Genomic DNA, 27,567 nt, shown 5'->3' with positions numbered 1-27,567 from the left:
GTGTCCACATCAAGACAAGAGTCTACCAATATCTCTCACATGCCTACCATATTGCCAAATCATCACAGCTTTAACCCCTTCCCGACATTTGTCGTATGGATACGTTATGGAAAGCCAGTGCTTCCCGCAAATTGCCATATCCATATGACAAATGGATGGCACGGATTTAGAAGTTGAGTCAGTGCTATCATCCCTGGTTGTCAGCTGTATGTTACAGCTGACACCATGATATAATGGCGGGGACCGAAATGAGCTCTGATGTCCGCCGTTAACCCCTTAAATGCAGCAGTCAAAAGTGACCGCTGCATTTAAGGTGTTTGTAGCCAATTGCCTCCCCAGGTGGCGAAATTGCCAGGGGGCAGATGGCTGCAATGCCAACCGGAGGCCTAACACTGGCCTCCCGATCTGCCTAGTACGGAAGCCTCATAGGCCCCACCTGGAGGCGGATCCTAAATGGCTTCCGGTACTGATGGGAAGAAAGAGCTGGCTCAGAAGCTGAGCCTGCGTCATCAGTCGTGGGTGTTAGCCTAATCGGCTTGCTGTCAGTGAACGACTGACTGTTTTAATACATTGCGCTACATAGGTAGTGCTATGTGTTAGAAGATAAATCAGAAATTAGACCTTCAAGTCCCATAGTGGGTCTAAAAATAAATGTAAAAAAAGTTAAAAAAAAGTTGTAAAAAATAAAATAAAAGTTTCAAGTAATAAAATAAAACACAATAGCCTATTTTCCCTTATTAAGTCCTTTATTATTGAAAAAATATATAAACCATACATATTTTGTATTGCCGCGTCCGTAACGGCCTGAACTATAAAAATATTATGTTATTTATTCTATGTGGTGAATGCCGTAAAAAATTAACATAAAGATCAATGGCAGAATTGCTTTTTTTTGGTCACTTTGCCTACCAAAAATTGGAATAAAAAGTGCTTAAAAAGTCGCATGTATGCAAAAATGATATAAAAACTATAAAAACTATAGCTCAGCTTGCAAAAAACAAGCCCTCATATAGCTCCATCAACGAAAAATTAAAACGTTATGGCTCTCAGAATATTAAAAATATTTTTACTAAACTAACTTATTTTGCAAAAAGTTGTAAAACAGAAAAAAAGTGCTACAAATTTGGTATCGCCGGAATCGTACTGACCCGCACAATAAACGTAACATGTAATTTATAATGCATGGTGAACGCTGCATAAAAAAAAGGAGAAAACTGCCAGAATTGCTGTTTTTTGGTCACCTTGCCTCCCAAAAATAGGATAAAAAGAGAACCCTTTTAACAATTTTTGGGTTGTGTGTCTCCAGTGGCACAAGCTGGGCACAACATATTTGCCACTGAAATGGCATATCTAGGGAAAAATTGCAATTTTACTTTGCACCATTTGTAGCTCATTAATTTATAGAAAAGACCTGTAGGTAAAAATGCTCACTACTTTACTACTTTGTAAATCACCAAATTAGGCCTCAATTTTGCATTGTACTCTTTCCGTCCTGAGCTCTGTCGAATGTCCAAGCAAAAGATTAGGGCCAGATGTAGGATATTTCTAAATCTTGGAATCACAGCATAATAGTTAGAGAGCTGTCTTTTCATGGTGGCACAAGCTGGGTACCACATATTGGCATAGCTATGGAAAAATTGCCATTTTCACTCTGCAACATTGAGTGTACACTAATTTCTGGAAAACACCTGCAGGGCTAACATGCTGACTACATCACTAGGTGAATAACTTGAGGGGTGTCATTTCCAAAATGAGGTCACTTCTTGTGGGTTTCCACTGTTTTGGTACCATAGAGGCTTTGCAAATGCGACATTGCGCCCCGAAACCAATCCAGCAAAATCTGCACTCCAAAAGCGAAATGGCGCTCCTTCACTTCTGACCCCTACCATGTACCCAAACAGTAGTTTATTACCACATATTAGGTATTGCCATATTCGAGAGAACTTGCTTTACAAATGTTGAGGTGTTTTTTCTCCATTTTTCGTTAAGAAAATAAAAATGTTGCGCTAAATCTAAGTCTTATTGGAAAAAAATGAAATTTTTATTTTCACTGCCCAATTCTAATAAAATCTATAGAAGTCCTCTGGGGTCAAAATGCTCACTACACCCCTAGATAAATTCGTCAAGGGGTATAGTTTCCAAAGTTTTGGTCCCACAGGGGCTTTGGAAAAATAAAAATGCATATTATCTGCCCAAACAGCAGTTTATTACCACATATGGGGTATTTCCATACTCTGGAGAAGTTGTTTTACAAATCTTGGGGGCTTTTTCTTCTTTATTTCTTGTGGAAATTCGTTTTTTTTCAGCGAAAATGACATCTTATTGGAAAAAAATTTAGTTTTTTATTTTCAGGTCCAAATTCAAACAAAATCTATGAAGCACCTTTGGAGTAAAAATGCTAGATGAATTTCTCAAGGCGTGTAGTTTCCCAAATGAAGTCACTTTTGGGAAGTTTCCATTGTACTGTTACCTTAAGGGGCTTTGCAAATGCGACATGGCACCAAGAAACCAATCCAGCAAAATCTGCACTCCAAAAGCCAAATGGCGCTTCTTCCCTTCTGAGCCCTGCCATGTGCCCAAACTGCAGTTTATGACGATATATGGGGTATTTCCATACTCTGGAGAAGTTGCTTTACAAATGTTGGTGGCTTTTTCTTCTTTATTCCTTGTGGAAATTGATTTTCTTTTTAGCTAAATAACATCTTATTGGAAAATAATATGCATTTTTTATTTTGACATACAAATTCTAATAAAATCTGTGGGGTCAAAATTAGAGATCAGCGAACTTATCAAAAGTTAGGTTCGGCTAGTTCGCCGAATTTCACAAAAAAGTTTGATTCGGACCGAACTAGTTCGGACCAAACCTGTCACTTCCGTGCGCCGAGCATGCTACTGTCCAGGGTGCTGATAGAGTTAATGGGCTGCACTAACTCTTTCAGCAACCTTGACAGTACATGCTCGGCGGGCGGAAAATAAAATTTTTATGTAATAAAAAAATAAAAATAATATGTTCGTACTTACTTTCCTCCTGTCCGGCCTCCAGCGATGACGTTTTATCCCTTTCGCCGCTGCACAGGCTGTAGTGGCGGTCACGCACGTCAGGATGACGCTTCATCCCACGTGACCGCCTCTGCAGCCAATCACAGGCTGCAGCGGCGACATGGATGAAACGTCATCGCTGGAGGCCGGACAGGAGGAAAGTAAGTATGAACGTATTTTTATTTTTTTGGCATTTATGTATGTATGTTGGCATGTATGTATGTTGTCATGTATGTATGTATGCAGTATGTATGTATGTTGTCATGTATGCATGTATGTATATATGTGCATGTATGTTTGCATGTATGTTGGCATGTATGTATATATGTGCATGTTTGTATGTATATTTGCATGTATATACAGTATATGTATGTATATATGTTTGCATGTGTGTATGTTTGCATGTATGTATGTTTGCATTCATATATGTTTGCATGTATGTATGTTGTCATGTATGTATGTATGAATGTATGTTGTCATGTATGTATGTATATATGTGCATGTATGTTTGCATATATGTTGGCATGTATGTATATATGTGCATGTGTGTATGTATATTTGCATGTATATATTTGCATGTATGTATGTATGTTTGCATGTATGTATGTTTGCATGAATGTATGTTTGGATGTATGTTTGCATGTATGTATGTTTGCATGAATGTATGTTTACATGTATGTATGTATGTTTGCATGTATGTATGTATGTATGTATGTTGTCATGTATGTATTTATGTTGTCATGTATGTATGTATGTGCATGTATGTTTGCATGTATGTTGGCATGTATGTATATATGTGCATGTTTGTATGTATATTTGCATGTATATATATATATGTATGTATGTATGTATGTTTGCATGTGTGTGTTTGCAAGTATGTAGGTTTGCATGTATGTATGTATGTTTGCATTTATGTATGTTTGTATGTATGTTGTCATGTATGCATGTATGTATATATGTGCATGTATGTTTGCATGTATGTTGGCATGTATGTATATATGTGCATGTGTGTATGTATATTTGCATGTATATATTTGCATGTATGTATGTATGTTTGCATGTATGTATGTTTGCATGAATGTATGTTTGTATGTATGTCTGCATGTATGTATGTTTGCATGTATGTATGTATGTAGTCATGTATGTATGTATGTATGTATGTATATATGTGCAATTATGTATGTTTGCATATTTTTATTTTTGCATGTATGTTTGCATGTATGTTTATATATATATATGTGCATGTATGTAATTATGTTTGCATGTATTTATATTTGCATGTATATTTGTGCATGCTTGTATGTATGCATGTATGTATCTTTGTATGTTTGTTTGTTTGTATGTATGTATGTTTTCATGTGTGTGTGTATGCATGTATGTATGTATGTATGTATGATAGTTTGCATGTATGTATGTATATATGTGTGTGTTTGCATGTATGTATATTTGCATGTATATATGTGCATGCTTGTATGTATGTTTGTATATATGTATGTATGTATGTATGTATGTATGTTTGCATGTATGTTTGTTTGTATATATGTCTGTATGGCCATGTATGATACTGTCTGCTGACGCCCTGTATCTAAGTCAACTTCGCGGCAGGCTTCTATACATGGTATAACCGTCAGTATCACACATAAGGGTATTTTCACACGGCCTATTTACGGACGTAATTCGGGCGTTTTTGCCCCGAATTACGTCCGAAAATAGCGCCTCAATAGCGCTGACAAACATCTGCCCATTGAAAGCAATGGGCAGACGTTTGTCTGTTCACACGAGGCGTAGTTTACGCGCCGCTGTCAAAAGACGGCGCGTAAATAGATGCCCGCGCCAAAGAAGTGACCTGTCACTTCTTTGGCCGTAATTGGAGCCGTTATTCATTGACTCCAGTGAATAGCAGCGCTAATTATGCCCGTAATGAACGCGGCGTTCAAACGCCTGCACATGCCGTTACGGCTGAAATTACGGGGATGTTTTCAGGCTGAAACATCCCCGTAATTTCAGCCGTAACGGACGCCCTCGTGTGAACATACCCTTAAACTGAATCTAAGCCTTAGAGGTATGGTGTTTGGACAACGTCGTTTTCGAAGACTACTTAGATGACGGTTTTTTTTTCTACAATAAAATGGTTAATGAGGGTTGTGTTGGGGGTGCTTTATTTCAATAAAATATTTTATCTATATCTTTGTCTTTTTCTTTTCAAATTTTATTACTACCACTTTAGTAATGGCCGCTGTCTGAGTGACAACATCCATTACTAAGGCGAGGCTTAGTGTTAGCCGGTGCAGAGGCTAACACTAACCACCATTATTACCCCAGTACCCACCACCCCCAGGGGTGCCGGGAAGAGCCAGGTACGATCCAGTACCCGACCATCTGTTGTGATGGCCGGGGCCTGGGGCGGCCGCAGGCTGGTATTATGAGGCTGGGAAGGGCCAAAAACAGTGGACCTTCCCACCCTTGTAATGCTAGGCTGCTGCTGCTGTGTTGTATCTGGCTGGTTATAAAAGTGGGGGGGGGACCCCACGTAATTTTTTTAAATTATTTTTTCTTATTTATTTTTTTTTTTAAAGACATGGGGTTACACCCAATTTATCATAACCAGCCACATACAACACAGTGTTATTAGCCTGGGAATGGACAAAACCAGTGGCCCTTCCCACCCATGTAATGCCAGACTGCTGCAGCCTTGTATATGGCTGGTTATTAAAAATGTGGGGGACCCGTCTATTGTTAAATTTGCTAAATAAAAAAAAAAAAACGACGTGGGGGTCCCCCCCATTTTTATAACCAGCCCGATACAACACAGCAGCAGCAGCCTAGCATTACAAGGGTGGGAGGGTCCACTGTTTTTGGCCCTTCCCAGCCTCATAATACCAGCCTACGCCCGCCCCAGTACCCGACCATCACAACAGATGGTCGGGTACTGGATCGTACCAAGTTCTTCCCGGCACCCCTGGTGGTGGTGGGTACCGGGGTAATAATAGGTGGTTAGTGCTAGCCTCTGCACCGGCTAACACTAAGTACCGACTTAATAATGGACGCTGTCAATCAGCCAACTGCCATTGTCTAGGCACTAATAAAGTTTAAAAAAAACACAAAGACAATTCTTTTTTATTGAAATAAGAAATCCCCAACAAAACCCTCGTTAACCATTTTATTAAAATTTGAAAAAACGTAGATCTACGCAGTAGTCCAACGAATCGAAGATGTAGTCCAAACGGTACATCAAAATCTGCAACAACATAAAAAAACAGTTATCAATGTGAACAATACCAATACTTCTACTCACCTACACACATATATACACGCACACACACAAACAAACAACCATACACAAACACACACATATATACACAAACACAACAAGATATACACACACACACACACACACATAAACAGACAAACACACACACATATACACGAACTCACACATATACAAACAAAAACACACATATCCAAACACACACATATACACGAACACACTCATATACACAAACACACACACACATATACACAAACACATATACACAGTTATACACAAACACAACAAGATATACACAAACACACACACATATACACACACATATACACGAACTAACACATATACACAAACACATATACAAACAAAAACACACATACCCAAACACACACATATACACAAACACACACATATACACAAATACACACATATACACAAACACATATACACAAACACACCCATATATACACAAACACACACACATAAACACACACCCATATACACACATATACACAAACACACACATATACAAAAACACACACACACACAAACATCTACACACAAACATATACACAAATACACCCATATATACACACACATATACACAAAAATATACACAAACACATATACACAAACACACCCATATATACACAAACACACATAAAAACACACACACATATACACAAACACACATATAAAAACAAAAACAGACAAAGACACATACCCAAACACACATATTATATACACAAACACACACATACACAAACACACACACTGTTTCTTTTAAATGCTGCTGGGGAACACGCTCGATCCACTATATAAGGCTGCGCTACAGTGCAGCATTTAAAAGAAACAGGATCCTGACCTGTCCATAGAGTTTAAGGCAGCACAGAGTATTTCAGGAGATGAGCATGCAGATTCAGTGCTGCTGTGAACTCTGCTCTTACCATTACGTAGCTCTCAGTCTGTTACCTCTCCTCCACTACTGTCCTCAATAACACCTTCATGATTGGCAAGTCACCACGTAACGGTAAGAGCAGAGTTCACAGCAGCACAGAGTATTTCAGGAGATGAGCGTGCGGATCTTGTGCGGGGTGGTGACTTGCCAATCATGTGAAGGTGTTATTGAGGACAGGTGGCTACATGTGTGCACCCGTCATTACGGCAGCGTTGCTAGGCGACGTCAGTAAATAGTCACTGTCCAATGTGCTGAAAGAGTTAACTGATCGGCAGTAACTGTTTCAGCACCCTGGACAGTGACTACCGATCAAAATATAGAGTAACCTGTAAAAAAAAAGACGTTCATACTTACCGGGAACTCCCTGCTTCCTCCAGTCCGGTCTCCTGGCCGTTGCATTGGTGACGCGTCCCTCTCGACATCCGGCACGACATTCCTTGATGACGATGCAGCCCATGTGAGCGCTGCAGCCAATCACAGGCTGCCGCGTCAGAAAAGAAGGTCGGACTGGAGGAAGAAGAGGGACTCGTCCCCAAGACAACGACCAGGTACGTATGAAATGCTTTTTATTTTATTTTTAATCAGCAGCCTCTTTTCTCTATCAGTGATTGATAGAGACAAGTGGCTGCCGATTTGTATAATATTTTTGACCGGGTTCAGTCAAAACGGGTTCGGCCGAACCCGGTGAAGTTCGGATTCGCTGCGAACCAAACTTTTCCGGAAGTTCGGACCGAAACCGGGTTCGGTTGTCCCGGTTCGCTCATCTCTAGTCAAAATGCTCACTATATGCCAAGATGAATTCCTTGTTAGGTTTAGGTTCCAAAATGGGGACTTTTTTGGGGTGTTTCCTTTGTTTTGGCATCGCACCTCTTCAAACCTGACATGGTGCCTAAAATATAATCTAATAATAAGAAGGCCCCAAGATCCTCTAGGCACTATATTGCTTCTCAGGCCTGTGCTTCAGTAAATTAGCACACTAAAAACTGCAGAATCTGGGCAATAAATATTAAGTTGTGTTTATCTCGTAACACCTTCCGTGTTACAGAGAAAAAAAGATTAAAAATTTATTTCTGCAAAAAAACCTGAAATTTGTACATTTCACCCCTACGTTGCTCTAATTCTTGTGAAAGGTCTGTAGAGTTAAGAAAATCTCTAAATGCTGTTTTGAATACTTTGAGGGGTACTGTTTTTAAAATGGAGTGCTTTATGGGGGGTTGTATTGTATGGGCCCCTCAAAGCCACTTCAGAACTGAACTGGTCCCTGTAAAAACAGCCTTTTGAAATTTGTGTGAGAATGTCTGCTAAGTTCTAAGCCTTGTAACGTCCTAGAAAAATAAAAGGATGTTCAAAAAATTATGCCAATCTAAAATAGAGATATGGGAAATGTTAATTAGTAACTATTTTGTGTGGTATAACCATATGTATTACAAACAGATACATAGAAATTTGTAAAAATGCTAATTTTTCCCAAAATTTTAGTGTTTTTCAAAAATAAATACTGAATGTATCTACCAAGTTTTACCAGTAACAAAGTCCAATGTGTCACGAGAGAAGAATCTTACAATCGCTTGGATAGGTAAAAGCATACAAACATTTGCTAAAATAGACATGTTTGGAGGATTGACATGTCCTCATTAAATCCAGTGACTCATAGGTGACGTCTTCGCTGATTGTAGACGTTCTCTTTCCTTTTCTTCCCCTTCCAGCCAAGATTGTTATGACGACTTACCATAATAAATACAGAGTCTGCTGCCCAGACTATTTTGGCCGATTGCTTCTGCAGCAATTCCCAGCATTTTAAGTAACAAGAATAAACTCAGACCCCAGACCAAACACCAAAATTAATTCATACCCCAGACCAGACCCCTATATAAATTCAGAATTTAAACAGGACTGCTATATAAATTAAGATTCCAAACCTTACCGCTTTTATAATCCAATTCCTAACAAGACCCCTTATTTTTAATGGGACAGGGGTGCAATACCATGCACAGCCACTAGAAATGTAACAGCACGTGCTAATACGAACGAGAAGGTAAACCATGAAAACAATGAAGAGGCTGCAGCTCTCATACAAGGGTTGCAGACCCTTCAAATAGCTGATCGGCGAGGGTGACAAGAGTCGAACCCACCCCGCTCTAATATTGACAGCCTATCCTAAGTACAGGCCATCAGTTTTAAAAACCCAGATAACCCCTTTGAATAATAAAATTCCAGCTTTCTGCAGCTGTCTCTGTGTACTGTTTGCTGTATATAAATTTATATAACTTCCACTTAGTGCAATGCAACATCCAGTAAATCCATATACAGAAAGCTGCCCTAGTTGTACCTGCAGGCACCCAGAATTTTATTATTTCAATAAAGCTGTGTAAAGGGAAGCAGGGAATAAACTCTCTATCAGAAATACGAAGCTTGGCTTAGAAAGATATTTGGTGCATTTCTGGGATCACATATAACACCGCTAACTTGAGAAATATAGAAACATTTATGCCCGATAAACATTATTATGACAAATTATTCACTTAATTAATGACTGATAAAATAAACTCATTGAACCTTCTACATGCTGTGGATTTCTCAGGTATTAATGGGTTTCATAAATACTGTAGTTATATGAGGTTCACTGGCAACCATTGGATGATGAGGACATGAGACATTTGTAAATCACTTAAGCATTTCTTGATGTCGCTCCCTGTCTTTACAGTTTACCTAATGGGCCAGCAATGGTTTTAGGAGTGACCCGGATTAAGGAACAAGGCAGGAATTCTTTGGTCCTCTTGACTTAAAATGCTGCAGAGAATGTGGTATCCATAAAATTATCATGCAGCCATTTTTCATGAATACATCTGGGTGTTGGTCTTCTACCCCCTCTTGGGAGGCCTATGATCTATATACTATTCCAACTTAGTTGGTTCCCGAAGTTATCCGCCTTCTGGTGCCACAGATCTACTTTTTAGAACAGGAGAGCAACTGGCAGAGATTATGTGCAGTTATCTCTGAGCTATTTATGCTGAATACGTTCACATCAGGTCTGACCGTCTCCTCTCAGGATGAATAGATCGATTCTTACCACCTCTTTATTCCCTCGAGAGCTGAGCACAGGAGATGCAGCATGTAGGATGTTCTTACTGGTGCAGAGCCCCAGCACCTTATGAGGGTCTTCAGGTTTTTAGTCATATTTATTACAAAGATTATGTATTTTAATATAATATTAATTGTTTCCTCAATGTCACACAGACAGAAATTATTATCTATCAGATGTTCAGCAGCTGCAGATCCGTCCAGATTGTAATAACTAGACACACACTAAACCAACTGTGAGAGATGAACATTACAAGTTCCATGCACCAAGACTGAACCATATCTCCGACTTTTACAATTTATTATGGGTTTTAATTCTATCCCTGATCTCCTGTCTTGGCAGTACTGGGTAAGAGTCTGTCCACGGAAACATTATGAATATAGAAACTACATTCAAAATATAAATAACAATCAAACATTAAAAATATTGTTAAAGCCATACTGAAATATGCAAATTATGTGTGTGGTCATAAAAGCAGCTCACGCCGGGTATATCTATTGTGATGTCACTACTATTAATGATGGTAAATCTATACTTGAAATATGCAAATTATGGGTGAGGTCATAAAAGCATCTATTGTGATGTCATAGAGCTTGGGTATATGCAATGATGCTGGTCACAGAGCTGTCACTCAGTTGGATGTGACCGGTAAGTTCTCTATCATTTCTCTATCTGTACCTGACTCTGATCGATCCATTATATTAGGAACATTGAATCCATGTCTTCAAGATATGGTTTATTAGAGGTTGTAATATCTTTTTTTGTTTCATTATACAATTGAATTGCTTAAATATCATAGAAAGAACACAGGCTGTAAGAAATGGCAGCCTACATTCAGCCGATAATAGATTTGCAGGGTAACAGCACATCATTTTGGTTCCCTGCAGCCCTGAGAACTTATTTTGTCTCTCGATTGTAAAGGAGAAATTACAGGATGGTCATATTAGGGGACTGTTATGTAGTAAGTCCTTATATTAGTGTAAATTCCCTAAAAATAATTCCATAAATTAACACATTAACACAATGTAATAACATTCAGAATTTTGATCAAGTAATATAAAAAAAACATGTAAAAGCCATTGAAAATGCCATATTAAGATCTGTAAGTTATAACGAGTGTAGTTAGGTAATCCACCTACACTATATGGCCAATAGTATTTGGACACCTCTCCTAATTATTGAGCCAAGAATCAGCTGGATGGGTGTAAAACACGTCGCCGTTGAATTTTGGAGCATGGGAAACATGTTCTGTTGAGTAATAAATCACGGTTCACTATCTGGCCATGTAATGGATGAATTTGCGTTTTGTGCCTGCCCGGAGAATGCTACCTACTGGACTGTATAGTGCCTATTATAAAATGGAGTGAAGTTTGTATAATGGTCTGGATTGTTTGTAAGGGGTTGGATTAAAACCCCATTTTTTCAGTAGGGGTTAACAAGACTATTTAAACAATTGTATGCTTCCAACTTTGTGGTAATAGTTTGGGTAAGACCCTTTCCTGTCCTAGTATGACTGTGCCCCTGTGCACAAAGAGGGTCCCTAAAGACATGGTTTGACAAGTTCGATGTGGAGGAACTTGCGTATCTGCACAGAACCCGGACCTCAATCCCAACAAAACCTTTGAAGTGAATTGGAAAGGCAATTGCGAGCCAGACCTTTTTGCCCAACATCAGTGTCTCAACCATTGGTGTCCACAGACTTTTGGCCATATACTGTAGTGTACCGAGTGTATATCTATTGTGATGTCACCGAGCTTAGGTATAAAGTATAGTGCTGGCCAGAGGGCTGTCATTTATCAGGTGGATGTGACCGGTACGGTAAGTACTTTATCATTGCTACGTCTCTAGTAGAGATGAGCGAACTTTTCAAAAGTTCGATTCGGCTAGTTCGCCGAATTTCACAAAAAAGTTCGATTCGGATCGAACTAGTTCGGACCGAACCTGTCACTTACGTGCGCCGAGAATGCTACTGTCTCGGGTGCTGATAGAGTTAATGGGCTGCACTAACTCTTTCAGCAACCTTGACAGTACATGCTCGGCGCGCGGAAAATACAATTTAAATGTAATAAAAAAATAAAAATTATACGTTCGTACTTACTTTCCTCCTGTCCGGCCTCCAGCGATGACGTTTCATCCCTTTCGCCGCTGCAGCCAATCACAGGCTGTAGTGGCGGTCACGCACGTCAGGATGACGCTTCATACCACGTGACCGCCTCTGCAGCCAATCACAGGCTGCAGCGGCGACATGGATGAAACGTCATCGCTGGAGGCCGGACAGGAGGAAAGTAAGTATGAACGAATTATTATTTTTTTGGCATGTATGTATGTTTGCATGTATGTATGTATGATGTATGTATGTTGTATGTTGCCATGTATGTATGTATATATGTGCATGTATGTTTGCATGTATGTTGGCATGTATGTATATATGTGCATGTGTGTATGTATATTTGCATGTATATATTTGCATGTATGTATGTATGTTTGCATGAATGTATGTTTGCATGAATGTACGTTTGTATGTATGTATGTATGTATGTTTGCATGAATGTATGTTTGCATGTATGTATGTTGTCATGTATGTATGTTGTCATGTATGTATGTATGTATGTATGTATGTGTCATGTATGTATGTATATATGTGCATGTATGTTTGTATGTATATTTGCATGTATATATTTGCATGTATGTATGTTTGCATGTGTGTATGTTTGCATGTATGTTGACATGTATGTATATATGTGCATGTATATTTGCATGTATATATTTGCATGTATGTATGTATGTTTGCATGAATGTATGTATGTATGTTTGAATTTTATGTATGTTTGCATGTATGTATGTATGTATGTTTGCATGTATGTCGTCATGTATGTATGTTGTCATATGTATGTATGTGCATGTTTGTATGTATATTTGCATGTATATATTTGCATGTATGTATGTATGTTGTCATGTATGTATGTTGTCATGTATGTTGGCATGTATGTATACATGTTTGTATGTATGTATGTATGTATGTATGTTGTCATGTATGTTTGCATGTTTTTATTTTTGCATGTATGTTTGCATGTATGTTTATATATATGTGCATGTATGTAATTATGTTTGCATGTATTTATGTTTGCATGTATATTTGTGCATGCTTGTATATATGTATGTATGTATCTTTGCATGTTTGTATGTATGGTTTCATGTGTGTGTGTGTATGCATGTATGTATGATAGTTTGCATGTATGTATGTATGTTTGTATGTATGTATGTATGTTTGCATGTATGTTTGTTTGTATATATGTCTGTATGGCCATGTATGATACTGTCTGCTGGCGCCCTGTATCTAAGTCAACTTCGTGGCAGGCTTCTATACATGGTATGTTTTATTTCATTTTATTTTTTTTACAGGTTTGGTGTTTTGACTACGTCGGTTTCGAGGACTACTTCGATGACGGTTTTTTTTTCTACAATAAAATGGTCAATGAGGGTTGTGTTGGGGGTGCTTTATTTCAATAAAATATTTTATCTATATCTTTTTCTTTTCAAATTTTATTACTACCACTTTAGTAATGGCCGCTGTCTGAGTGACAACATCCATTACTAATGCGAGGCTTAGTGTTAGCCGGTGCAGAGGCTAACACTAACCACCATTATTACCCCGGTACCCACCACCACCAGGGGTGCCGGGAAGAGCCAGCTACGATCCAGTACCCGACCATCTGTTGTGATGGTCGGGTTCTGGGGCGGCCGCAGGCTGGTATTATGAGGCTGGGAAGGGCCAAAAACAGTGTACCTTCCCACCCTTTTAATGCTAGGCTGCTGCTGCTGTGTTGTATCTGGCTGGTTATAAAAGTGGGGGGGACCACCACGTCTTTTTTTTTAAAATTATTTATTTATTTTAATTGTTTTTTTAAAAAAGACATGGGGTTCCACCCAATTTATCATAACCAGCCACATACAACACAGTGTTATTAGCCTGGGAATGGACAAAACCAGTGGCCCTTCCCACCCATGTAATGCCAGACTGCTGCGGCCTTGTATATGGCTGGTTATTAAAAATGTGGGGGACCCAACGTCTATTGTTAAATTTGTTAAATTTAAAAAAAAAACGACGTGGTGTCCCCCCCATTTTTATAACCAGCCCGATACAACAGAGCAGCAGCAGCCTAGCATTACAAGGGTGGGAAGGTCCACTGTTTTTGGCCCTTCCCAGCCTCATAATACCAGCCTACGGCCGCCCCAGTACCCGACCATCACAACAGATGGTCGGGTACTGGATCGTACCAAGCTCTTCCCGGCACCCCTGGTGGTGGTGGGTACCGGGGGAATAATGGGTGGTTAGTGCTAGCCTCTGCACCGGCTAACACTAAGTACCGCCTTAATAATGGACGCTGTCAATCAGCCAACTGCCATTATCTAGGCACTAATAAAGTTTTAAAAAAAACACAAAGACAATTATTTTTTATTGAAATAAGAAATCCCCAACAAAACCCTCGTTAACCATTTTATTAAAATTTGAAAAAACGTAGATCTAAACAGTAGTCCAACGAATCGAAGATGTAGTCCAATCGGTACATCAAAATCTGCAACAATATAAAAAAACAGTTATCAATGTGAACAATAACAATACTTCTACTCACCTACACACATATATACACGCACACACACACAAACAACCATACACAAACACACACACATATACACAAACACATATACACACATATAAACAAACACACCCATATATACACAAACACACACACATAAACACACACCCATATACACAAACACACACATATACAAAAACACACACACACAAACATCTACACACAAACATATATACAAATACACCCATATATATACACAAACACACCCATATATACACAAACACACACATAAACACACACCCATATACACACATATACACAAACACACACATATACAAAAACACACACACAAACATCTACACACAAACATATACACATACACCCATATATACACACACATATATACACAAACACATATACACAAACACACCCATATATACACAAACACACATAAACACAAACACACATATAAAAACAAAAACAGACAAAGACACATACCCAAACACACACACTGTTTCTTTTAAATGCTGCTGGGGAACCCGCTCGATCCACTATATAAGGCTGCGCTATAGTGCAGCATTTAAAAGAAACAGGATCCTGACCTGTCCATAGAGTTTAAGGCAGCACAGAGTATTTCAGGAGATGAGCGTGCAGATTCAGTGCTGCTGTGAACTCTTACCATTACGTAGCTCTCAGTCTGTTACCTCTCCTCCACTCCTGTCCTCAAGAACACCTTCACATGATTGGCAGGTCACCACGTAATGGTAAGAGCAGAGTTCACAGCAGCACAGAGTATTTCAGGAGATGAGCGTGCGGATCTTGTGCGGGGTGGTGACTTGCCAATCATGTGAAGGTGTTATTGAGGACAGGAGTGGAGGAGAGGTAACAGACTGAGCTACGTAATGGTAAGAGCAAAGTTCACAACAGCACAGAATCTGCACGCTCCTCTCCTGAAATATTCTGTGCTGCTGTGAACTCTGCTCTTACCATTACGTAGCTCTCAGTCTGTTACCTCTCCTCCACTCCTGTCCTCAAGAATACCTTCACATGATTGGCAAGTCACCACTGCGCACAAGATCCGCACGCTCATCTCCTGAAATACTCTGTGCTGCTGTGAACTCTGCACTTACCGTTACGTGGTGACTTGCCAATCATGAAGGTGTTATTGAGGACAGTAGTGGAGGAGAGGTAACAGACTGAGAGCTACGTAATGGTAAGAGCAGAGTTCACAGCAGCACTGAATCTGCGCGCTCATCTCCTGAAATACTCTGTGCTGCCTTAAACTCTGTGGACAGGTCAGGATACTGTTTCTTTTAAATGCTGCACTGTAGCGCAGCCTTATATAGTGGATCGAGCGGGTTCCCTAGCAGCATTTAAAAGAAACAGGATCCTGACCTGTCCACAGAGTTTAAGGCAGCACAGAGTATTTCAGGAGAGGAGCACGGCCGGCCACAGGCAGCCGGTCGTTTTTCCAAGCCGTGCTCCCATTATGCACACGACCGTAAAAACACCCGATATTGCGGGTCGTAATTACGACCCGCAATAACGGGCTCATAGACTTCTGTTACCCACGGGTACCTTCCCGTTTCCTCACGGGAAGGTGCCCGTGCCGTTAAAAAAATAGAACATGTTCTATTTTTCTATTTTACGGGCCGTGCTGCTATAAAATTTAGGGTATGTTCACACGACAGCGTCCGTAACGGCTGAAATTACGGGGATGTTTTCAGCCGTAACGGCATGTGCAGGCGCTTGAACGCCGCGTCCATTACGGACGTAATTGGCGCTGCTATTCATTGGAGTCAATGAATAACGGCTCCAATTACGGCCAAAGAAGTGACAGGTCACTTCTTTGACGCGGGCGTCTATTTACGCGCCGTCATTTGACAGCGGCGCGTAAATATACGCCTCGTGTGAACAGACAAACGTCTGCCCATTGCTTTCAATGGGCAGATGTTTGTCAGCGCTATCGAGGCGCTATTTTCGGGCGTAATTCGGGGCAAAAAATCCCGAATTACATCCGTAATTAGTGCGTGTGAACACAGGGTATGTTCACACGCACTAATTACGGACGTAATTCGGGCGTTTTTGCACCGAATTACGTCCAAAAATAGCGCCTCGATAGCGCTGACAATCATCTGCCCATTGAAAGCAATGAGCAGACGTTTGTCTGTTCACACGAGGCGTAATTTACGCGCCGCTGTCAAATGACGGCGCGTAAATAGACACCCGCGTCAAAGAAGTGACCTGTCACTTCTTTGGCCGTAATTGGAGCCGTTATTCATTGACTCCAATGAATAGCAGCGCCAATTACGTCCGTAATGGACGCGGCGTTCAAGCGCCTGCATATGCCGTAACGGCTGAAATTACGGGGATGTTTTCAGGCAGAAACATCCCCGTAATTTCAGCCGTAACGGACGCTGTCGTGTGAACATACCCTTATAATGACAGCACGGCTCGTAAAAGCGGCCGGCTGCCCGTGGCCGGCCGTGCTCGTAATTACGAGTCGTAATTACGAGCACGACCCGTAAAATAAAAAAATAGAACATGTTCTATCTTTTTAACGGCACGAGCACCTTCCCGTGAGAAAACGGGAAGGTACCCGTGGCTAACAGAAGTCTATGGGCCCGCTATTTCGGGTCGTAATTACGACCCTTAATAACGGGTGCTTTTACGGTCGTGTGCATGAGGCCCCGTAATGACGGGTGGCTACATGTGTGCACCCGTCATTACGGCAGCGTTGCTAGGCGACGTCAGTAAATAGTCACTCTTCAGGGTGCTGAAAGAGTTAACTGATCGGCAGTAACTGTTTCAGCACCCTGGACAGTGACTACCGATCACAATATAGAGTACCTGTAAAAAAAAAAAGACGTTCATACTTACCGGGAACTCCCTGCTTCCTCCAGTCCGGTCTCCTGGCCGTTGCCTTGGTGACGCGTCCCTCGCGACATCCGGCCCGACATTCCTTGATGACGATGCAGCCCATGTGAGCGCTGCAGCCAATCACGGGCTGCAGAGGCCTCTGCAGCCAATCACGGGCTGCAGAGGCCTCTGCAGCCAATCACAGATGATTCTGCAGCAGCATCGGCGTTTGCAGGTAAGTCCATGTAGCTACTTACCTGCAAATGCTGATGCTGCTGCAGAATCATCTGTAGCCTCTGGTGCCGACACGATGCAGGACCTGTGAGTGATGTCACAGATCTGCACTGCCAGAAGCTGGGCGTTCTGAAGAGAAGTGGATGATACTTCTCATCAGAAAGCCCAGCTAGTAAAAGTAGTAAACACGCCCCGATGTACGCACATAATACACGCCTAGTTGTACTTTTACTTTTCAACACGCCCAGTTGTACTTTTGCAAGCCTCATTTGCATAAATACGAAAATGGTCATAACTTGGCCAAAAATGCTCGTTTTTTAAAAATAAAAACGTTACTGTAATCTACATTGCAGCGCCGATCTGCTGCAATAGCAGATAGGGGTTGCAAAATCTGGTGACAGAGCCTCTTTAAATAGCAATATTGTGGCCTGTCACATCTGCTCCATAGACAGAATGCAGATTGCAGACAGAAATTGGTGTCTGTATTCTGCTGGTAGATTCATAAAGCAACCACAAAGCAAAGAATGTGAATCTCTGGGAACTTATTATCACACCCTCCAGTTTATAACACCAGTAATTCTCATAATAAATGTTTATAAGGGAATTCATATTTATGAATTTTAGGTTTTCTGTCTGTAGACTATACTATTTACATATTAGGTCAATCCTGAATATTAGCTGGTATGGCTATGCAACCAACCTATATCAGGTGCCGCTATTGTGATGTCTTGAGATGAGTCTAGATAGTCGTGTATCTTACTGCGTCTATGGTGGTATTGGTTTTATTACAAGATTTAAACTATTTGATGTTTGAATCATGTACATAAATAAATGATTATAAGGAGTATTGCTTTTTTTTTATTTTTTTTGAGTCATAAAATATTAGTAAAGTCCAGGAATAAACAGCCTAATAGCATTCGTCAGACTAAATTGTAGAAGAATAATGCTAATCCCCTGGAAACGTGTCCTTATTAACAATTAAAATTAATAATTATGTATATAATCATAATAATAATAATAATAATAATAATAATAATAATAATAACAATAAAAAAGATAACAATAAAAAGTATTTATTACTAACTCCAATTACTTAGGTTCTAAATTCTGGTTATCAATTAATATAAAAAAAAATTCAACCCTTTAAAATGCCATATGGTCAATTTAACAACCAATACATTGTTTCAGCTTCCAAACCTAATACAATGTTATCAACAGGGGCTCCCAGGTCATGTGATCCTCTGACACTTATGATTGACAATATTCTGTTATAGGAATACCCTATTTAATAACTAATTTTTCCAGCTAGTTTCATCACAAGTAACGACTCCCTTATAGTTTTCTGGTCTTTCTAGGTCTTGCTGTTGGATTGACACTGTGTTACTTACTGTGTTGCTTATACGGTTAGCGATTTGTCCTATTTTCGGAGAACTAGAGGCGATTAGTCAAATTCTATCTTGACTGTCTCCTGGTTTTCTACCAAGGACATTGGTGCAGTTTTGCACCCGGGCATTAAATAACCATGCCCTTTTGGAAAAAATCTAAGAAATATCATGTCTCCCAAATTCCTGATAAAGGAAATCTGATGGGAGACATACCAACTATGGAGGAGCCTAACATCTCGCTCCAGAAGTTTTCTGTCATCAAAGATATGGCAGATGAAAAATCCAGCGATCTTAGTCACAGCAAATATTGTGACATTACGTCAAAGAACACGAAGAAGAGCGCATTCAGCCTGCTGACCCGCCTGCGCTCCAAAAATATCCGTAAAAGGTATGTAACTAATAATTCTCATACATTGCTCAGATGTCCAGAACTGTGGTATAACAGTCACTAGATCTTTAATTCTCCCCATATCTTCACGGAAACTTTGGCAGCAGCGCTGTGATCGGCGGTAGAGAACTGGATCGCTATTTCCCAGATAGACGGTTGAGACTATATCTGGCCACCTGTAATATGGAGGGAAAGGTGAGAAGTAATGTACAATATTTATTGTGACCCATCAGTGTGCCCGAGTTTAAGTTGGATGAAATTGGCCAGTAACCATGTCTCTTTAGTTTGTAGTTGAATATCACATAGACAGTGTAACCACGGGGGTAGGGAAACGAACAAGTGAGCCCTAATCTACCCACCACTCTGTCCCTGCCTACTTGCAACGACCCGCCCTAGGCGACGGGGTGCAACTGGGCGGCAGTCCCTATGCTCAGTAAGTGCACGAGACAAACATACAAGGGAATACAAAGCAAAGGGAAAGGGGCAGTTGCCCACGGAAACACCGTGAGCAACCAGAGTGGTGAACGAGCCAAGTCAAACCAGGAGAGCACGAGGTACCAAACGCAGAGCAGGAGAGTAGTCAGTAAGCCAGGGTCAGTATGGAGCAGGAGCAAATAGTAGGAGCTGTAGCTGGGCCAGGAAACCACATGGAAAGAATCACAAGCAAGTAGGAACAGGAAAGGCAAGTATAAATAGACAGAGGGCGGGAGCTAGCTGAGTCTGGCCAGGCTGCGATAGGCTCTCCCACTCCTAAGCCTGCCAGCCTGAGTGGTGGAAGCTAGAGTCAGTCTCAGAGACATAGAATCAGGTGAAGACTGATTACCTATGGGCGTTAACCCCGAAGCTGTGCCTGGCAGATCCTTTACAGTACCCCCCCCCTTTTATGAGGGGCCACCGGACCCTTTCTAAGTGGACCTGGTTTATTGGGGAAACGAAGGTGGAACTTCCTGACCAATACTCCAGCGTGAACATCCAGGGCGGGTACCCAAGTCCTTTCCTCAGGCCCGTATCCTCTCCAATGGACCAGGTAGTGGAGGGAGCCTTGGACCATCTTGCTGTCCACAATCTTGGCCACCTCGAATTCCACCCCCTCAGGGGTGAGAACGGGAAAAGGAGGTTTCCTCGAGGGAGCCAAGGACGGGGAGCAGCGTTTAAGGAGGGAGGCATGAAACACGTCGTGTATACGAAAAGATGGGGGTAACTCCAGCCGGAAGGAGACAGGATTGAGGACTTCAATGACCTTATACGGCCCAATAAACCGGGGAGCAAACTTCTTGGACGGGACCTTAAGACGCAAGTTCCTAGACGATAACCACACCAGATCCCCGACCATAAACAAGGGGTTAGCAGAACGTTTTCTATCAGCCTGAGTTTTTTGTACGCTCTGGGATGTCTCTAGGTTCTTCTGAACCTGGGCCCAGACTGTGCACAGTTCCCGATGAACGACCTCTACCTCGGGATTGTTGGAACTACCAGGTGAAACGGAGGAGAACCGTGGATTAAACCCAAAATTACAGAAAAAGGGGGAGACCCCTGACGAGTTACTGACCCGGTTATTAAGGGAAAATTCAGCGAGGGGAATGAATGAGACCCAATCATATTGACAGTCAGAGATAAAACACCTTAAATATTGTTCTAGAGATTGATTAGTCCTCTCCGTTTGGCCATTGGTTTCAGGATGGAAGGCAGAGGAGAAGGACAGATCAATCTCCAACTTTTTACAGAAGGCTCTCCAAAACAAAGAAACAAATTGTACCCCTCTGTCCGAAACAATATTGACAGGGACCCCATGGAGACGCAGGATGTGTTTGACAAACAAGGTAGCTAACGTCTTGGTGTTTGGTAGTTTCTTGAGGAGCACAAAGTGGCACATCTTACTGAAGCGGTCTACTACCACCCACACCACCGACTTGCCTTGGGATGGAGGCAAATCGGTGATAAAATCCATGGAGATATGTGTCCAAGGTCTCTGGGGAATGGGCAACGAACGTAGTAAACCCGCTGGTTGGGACCTGGGAGTCTTGGACCTAGCACAAACCTCACAAGCGGCGACATAGGCCTTAACGTCTTTAGGCAACCCAGGCCACCAATAGTTTCTGCCAATGAGGTGTTTGGTACCCAGGATGCCTGGAAGACCAGATAGTGCGGAGTCATGATTTTCCCTAAGTACCCTTAGCCGGTATTGCAGGGGAACAAACAGCTTGTCCTCAGGAAGGTTCCCGGGAGCTGAACCTTGATCAGCCGCAATTTCAGAGACTAAATCAGAATCTATAGAAGAAATGATTATACCAGGAGGCAAAATACAAGCAGGATCTTCCTCCGAAGGAGGGCTGGCCATGAAGCTACGCGACAGTGCATCGGCCTTAATATTTTTAGACCCAGCCCTATAGGTAACCAAAAAGTTGAATCTGGTAAAAAATAGCGCTCATCGAGCTTGTCTCGGGTTTAGCCTCCGGCCAGATTCTAGGAAAACCAGATTCTTGTGGTCGGTAAGCACCGTTACCTGGTGCCTAGCCCCCTCCAGGAAGTGGCGCCACTCTTCAAATGCCCATTTAATGGCTAAGAGTTCGCGGTTGCCAATATCATAGTTACTCTCAGTGGGCGAAAACTTCCTGGAGTAGTAGGCACAGGGGCGGAGATGGGTGAGGGACCTGGTACCCTGGGACAAGACAGCCCCACTCCCACCTCGGATGCGTCAACTTCCACGATAAATGGCTCCATTTGGTTGGGCTGAACCAGCACCGGGGCCGAGATAAAGCACTTCTTAAGGACCTCAAAAGCCTGGACAGCCTCAGGAGGCCAGTGGAGGAGATCAGCACCTTTGCGAGTGAGGTCCGTAAGAGGCTTAGCGATGACCAAGAAGTTAGCAATAAATCTCCTGTAATAATTAGCGAACCCCAAAAAACACTGTAACGCCTTCAGGGAGGCAGGTTGGACCCATTCCGCCACAGCCTGAACCTTGGCGGGGTCCATGCGGAATTCATGAGGAGTGAGGATTTGACCCAAAAATGGTATCTCCTGTACCTCAAACACACATTTTTCGGTTTTTGCAAACAGTTTGTTTTCCCGAAGGACCTGGAGCACCTTCCTGACATGCTCAATGTGGGAGGACCAGTCCTTGGAAAACACCAGTATGTCATCAAGGTACACTACAAGAAATATCCCCAGGTAATCTCTCAAAATCACATTTATGAAATTCTGGAAGACCGCCGGAGCATTACACAACCCAAAGGGCATGACGAGGTATTCGAAATTACCTTCGGGCGTGTTAAACGCAGTCTTCCACTCATCCCCCTCTTTGATGCGGATAAGGTTATACGCCGCCCGTAGATCAAACTTAGAGAACCATTGGGCCCCCTGAACCTGATTAAAGAGATCAGGAATCAAAGGAAGGGGATACTGGTTCCTTACAGTGACCTTATTCAGGTTACGGTAGTCAATGCATGGCCTAAGACCACCATTCTTCTTCCCTACGAAGAAGAAGCCAGCACCTACCGGAGTAGTAGAGGGGCGAATGTAACCCTTGGCCAGGCATTCCTGGATATACTCTCTCATGGCTTCACGTTCGGGACAAGAAAGATTAAATATCCTACCCTTAGGAAGCTTAGCTCCTGGTACCAATTCGATAGCGCAATCATGAGGAGGTAACACTTCGGAGGCCTCCTTAGAGAAAACATCAGCGAAGTCCTGAACAAACTCAGGTAGCGTGTTCACCTCCTCAGGGGGAGAAATAGAATTAACAGAAAAACATGACATCAAACATTCATTACCCCATTTGGTAAGCTCCCCAGTATTCTAGTCAAACGTGGGATTATGCAACTGCAACCAGGGAAGGCCTAAAACCAAATCGGACGATAATCCCTGCATCAACGGTACAGAGCACTGCTCCAAATGCATGGAGCCAACAATGAGTTCAAAAACAGGCGTATGCTGTGTAAAATAACCATTAGCAAGAGGAGTGGAGTCGATACCCACTACCGGGACAGGTTTAAGCAAATCAATCAAAGGCATAGCAAGAGACATAGCAAATTCCACAGACATGATATTAGCAGAGGACCCTGAATCCACGAAGACACTGCCGGTAGCAGACCTACCACCAAAAGAGACCTGAAAGGGAAGCAAGATCTTATTACGTTTCATATTTACGGGAAATACCTGTGCGCCCAAGTGACCTCCCCCGATGATCACTTAGGCGCGGAAGCTCTCCGGCTGCATTCTAACGCTTAGGACAGTTGTTCACTTGATGCTTGTCATCCCCACAGTAGAAGCAGAGACCATTCTTCCTGCGGAAATCTCTACGTTGTTGGGGGGACACGGAGGCCCCGAGTTGCATAGGTACCTCTGAGTCTTCCGGGGAGGAACGAAGCAACGGAACCTCGGAAGGCATCTTGGGGAAGTAGGAGGAGAAAACACATAAACGTTCACGTTGTCGTTCCCTGAGACGTCGGTCAAGTCGTACCGCTAAAGCCATAACCTGGTCTAGGGAGTCAGAAGAGGGATAGCTAACTAGCAGGTCTTTCAGGGCATTTGACAGACCCAACCTAAACTGGAACCTTAAGGCAGGGTCATTCCACCGAGAAGCTACGCACCACTTCCTAAAGTCAGAACAATACTCCTCAACAGGTCTCTTACCCTGACGTAAGGTCACCAGCTGACTCTCGGCAAAGGCAGTCCTGTCAGTCTTGTCATAAATGAGTCCGAGAGCAGAAAAGAAACGATCAACGGAGGAAAGTTCAGGGGCGTCAGGAGCCAAGGAGAAGGCCCACTCTTGGGGCCCTTCCTGGAGCCGGGACATAATTATACCCACACGCTGGTTCTCAGAACCTGAGGAATGAGGCTTTAAGCGAAAGTAAAGCCTACAACTCTCCCGAAAGGAGAGAAAAGCCCCCCGGTCCACTGAGAACCGGTCGGGCAACTTGAGGTGGGGTTCAAGAGGTGAGGTGAGGGGGACTACCATGGTAGCATCAGGCTGGTTGACCCCCTGAGCCAGGGCCTGGACCTGTAGGGAGAGACCCTGCATTTGCTGAGCCAGGGTCTCAAGGGGGTCCATAGTAGTGACAGGGACCAGGGTAGACTAGGTATGGGCTTGTGATTATGTAACGACGGGGGTAGGGAAACGAACAAGTGAGCCCTAATCTACCCGCCACTCTGTCCCTGCCTACTTACAATGACCCGCCCTAGGCGACAGGGTGCAACTGGGCGGCAGTCCCTACACTCAGTAAGTGCACGAGACAAACATACAAGGGAATACAAAGCAAAGGGAAAGGGGCAGTTGCCCACGGAAACACCGTGAGCAACCAGAGTGGTGAACGAGCCAAGTCAAACCAGGAGAGCACGAGGTACCAAACGCAGAGCAGGAGAGTAGTCAGTAAGCCAGGGTCAGTATGGAGCAGGATCAAATAGTAGGAGCTGTAGCTGGGCCAGGAAACCACACGGAAAGAATCACAAGCAAGGAGGAACAGGAAAGGCAGGTATAAATAGACAGAGGGCGGGAGCTAGCTGAGTCTGGCCAGGCTGCGATAGGCTCTCCCACTCCTAAGCCTGCCAGCCTGAGTGGTGGAAGCTGGAGTCAGTCTCAGAGACATAGACTCAGGTGAAGACTGATTACCTATGGGCGTTAACCCCGAAGCTGTGCCTGGCAGATCCTTTACAGACAGGTTATATTCTACCCTATGTCAGTTGAGTTGGCGCTCTTTGTATACAATATTAATGCTTGTATATTTTGAACAGGATTACCCGCAAAATGTGGAGGATCTGCTGTTACCATCAGATGATACGAAAGACATTTATGTTATTGGCGTTCAGGAAGGATGTCCAAACAGGTATGTCTTCTCAGGTTGTCTTACACCAGCCTATGACTGCAGATGGACAGCAGGGCGGCTGATACAAATTCTCTCTCAATGCTCTACTTATTATATTATCACTCCTTAATTTTCAAAATTTATCCCCAGAGGTTATTATATGGAGTGTTGATACAGATGAGTTGAGTATCTTAATCTTGTGTCATTTATTAATATGTAAATCTGAAATTGTGTCTTCTTGTAGACGGGAATGGGAGATAAAGTTACAGGAGACCCTTGGACGACACTATGTATTATACCACTCCTCCGGGCTCGGAGTCCTGTATCTCACCATCTTTGTTCGACGGGAACTAATCTGGTTCTGCTCAGGTAAGATTCACATTCCTACATCTACATAAGAAGTCTTGAATGTAGTCATTAGCTGGAACATCTTATTTAGTTATTAGAATTAGATGCCTAAGAGCTTGGCTCTCAGATTCTTGACTTCTGAGTATTGGAGATCTAAAAGTTCACACCACAGTTACAAAGTATGAAATTATGTTCTAGTAATATTTCCATAGTTTAATTGGAAATAATTTCTATTCCATTGTTGCATGTAGTACTCTTAACCACTGACCCGTCTTTTTGTGTTTAATTTCTTATACAGAGGTAGAGCACACCCATGTAACAACCAGGCTATTCCACCATGTGAAAACTAAAGGAGCCTTGGGTATTGCCTTCACCGTCTTTGGAACATCTTTCCTTTTTATTAATTCACATCTGAGATGTAAGTATTTACAATATTAATATATGACCATGTACAGTTTTACTTTGTATAAAATTGCTGCTATTTGATAATTAACTGAAATATATGGGATGATATGAAGAGATCTGTACTAATAATGTTTTGGTAAAAATAAAAGGTTTGATCCTGTTTGATCAAACTTTTTCTAATCTATCAATCTCATTCTATGTTGTGAGTGGCCAGTAATACAGATACACGCAGGTACAATTAGTGCAGGAGGGGGTGGCGGCGGCTGGATTCAGTTGCACCGCCTCCCCCTCAGAGAGGCAGCAGGGCGGACGGTGCGGCTGTATAATCCCTCACACCCACCCCTCCTCTCCATTAGCGGCAGTGGCACGCTGCAATGTGTTTTTTTTAAAATAATATGCGATTCGGGCCGCCCATATGATCATCTGCCACTGCTAATATGTATTTTTTTGTTGGCAGTTGGGGCAGTCAAGAAGAGGATCCAGGACTATAAAACCATCACTGAGGGTCTCCGTCTGCCTCAAATTATTCCGGAAAGAATCAACTCCAATGCCTGTGAGTATTACTTATGTGGTTAAACCTATGGATCCTTTTATCTCTCTATTTGTCTCAGTTGAGTCTAATGCAGTCATGTGCTATAATTTTTTTATTTTTTTTTATTCTACAGTGGACGTCACCAGCCGCTTTGATCGGGTGTTTTGGTTTGGAGACCTCAATTTTCAACTTAAAGAGGACAGAAAAAATGTGGAATCTCTTCTGCAGAAGATCGAAGGAAAAGATATGTCCAGTCTCCTCAAACACGACCATCTGAATGAAGCCAAGAACAATGGTATATTTACTAGTAGACAGATCTCTATCACTCCTCAACCTTCATTAAAGGGGTTCTCCACCTTCTGACAACTGATGACCTATCCACCGGATAGGTCATCAGTATATCATCGGTGCGGGTCCGACACCTGGACGCTGCACTGTTAAGCTGTTCCAGTGGCCTGCGGGCACCGGATGTTATGGCACACAATGCTATGTACGGAGGCGGAAGCAGTTGGCTCCTTACATAGCATAGCTGCCATGATGCATAACTGCAGGTCTGCCTCCTATTCACTTGAATAGGAGCAGAGTTGCAGTACTGCAGCTCGGCTGCAATTCCGTGGCCGGCGCCAACTGCATCTGGCATGTACGTCCGGTGCTCAAAGGCACCGGACCAGCT

Source organism: Rhinoderma darwinii, chromosome 2, assembly GCF_050947455.1.
Source record: "Rhinoderma darwinii isolate aRhiDar2 chromosome 2, aRhiDar2.hap1, whole genome shotgun sequence".
Lineage (NCBI taxonomy): Eukaryota > Metazoa > Chordata > Amphibia > Anura > Rhinodermatidae > Rhinoderma > Rhinoderma darwinii.
Note: the sequence above shows the minus strand (reverse complement) of the source record.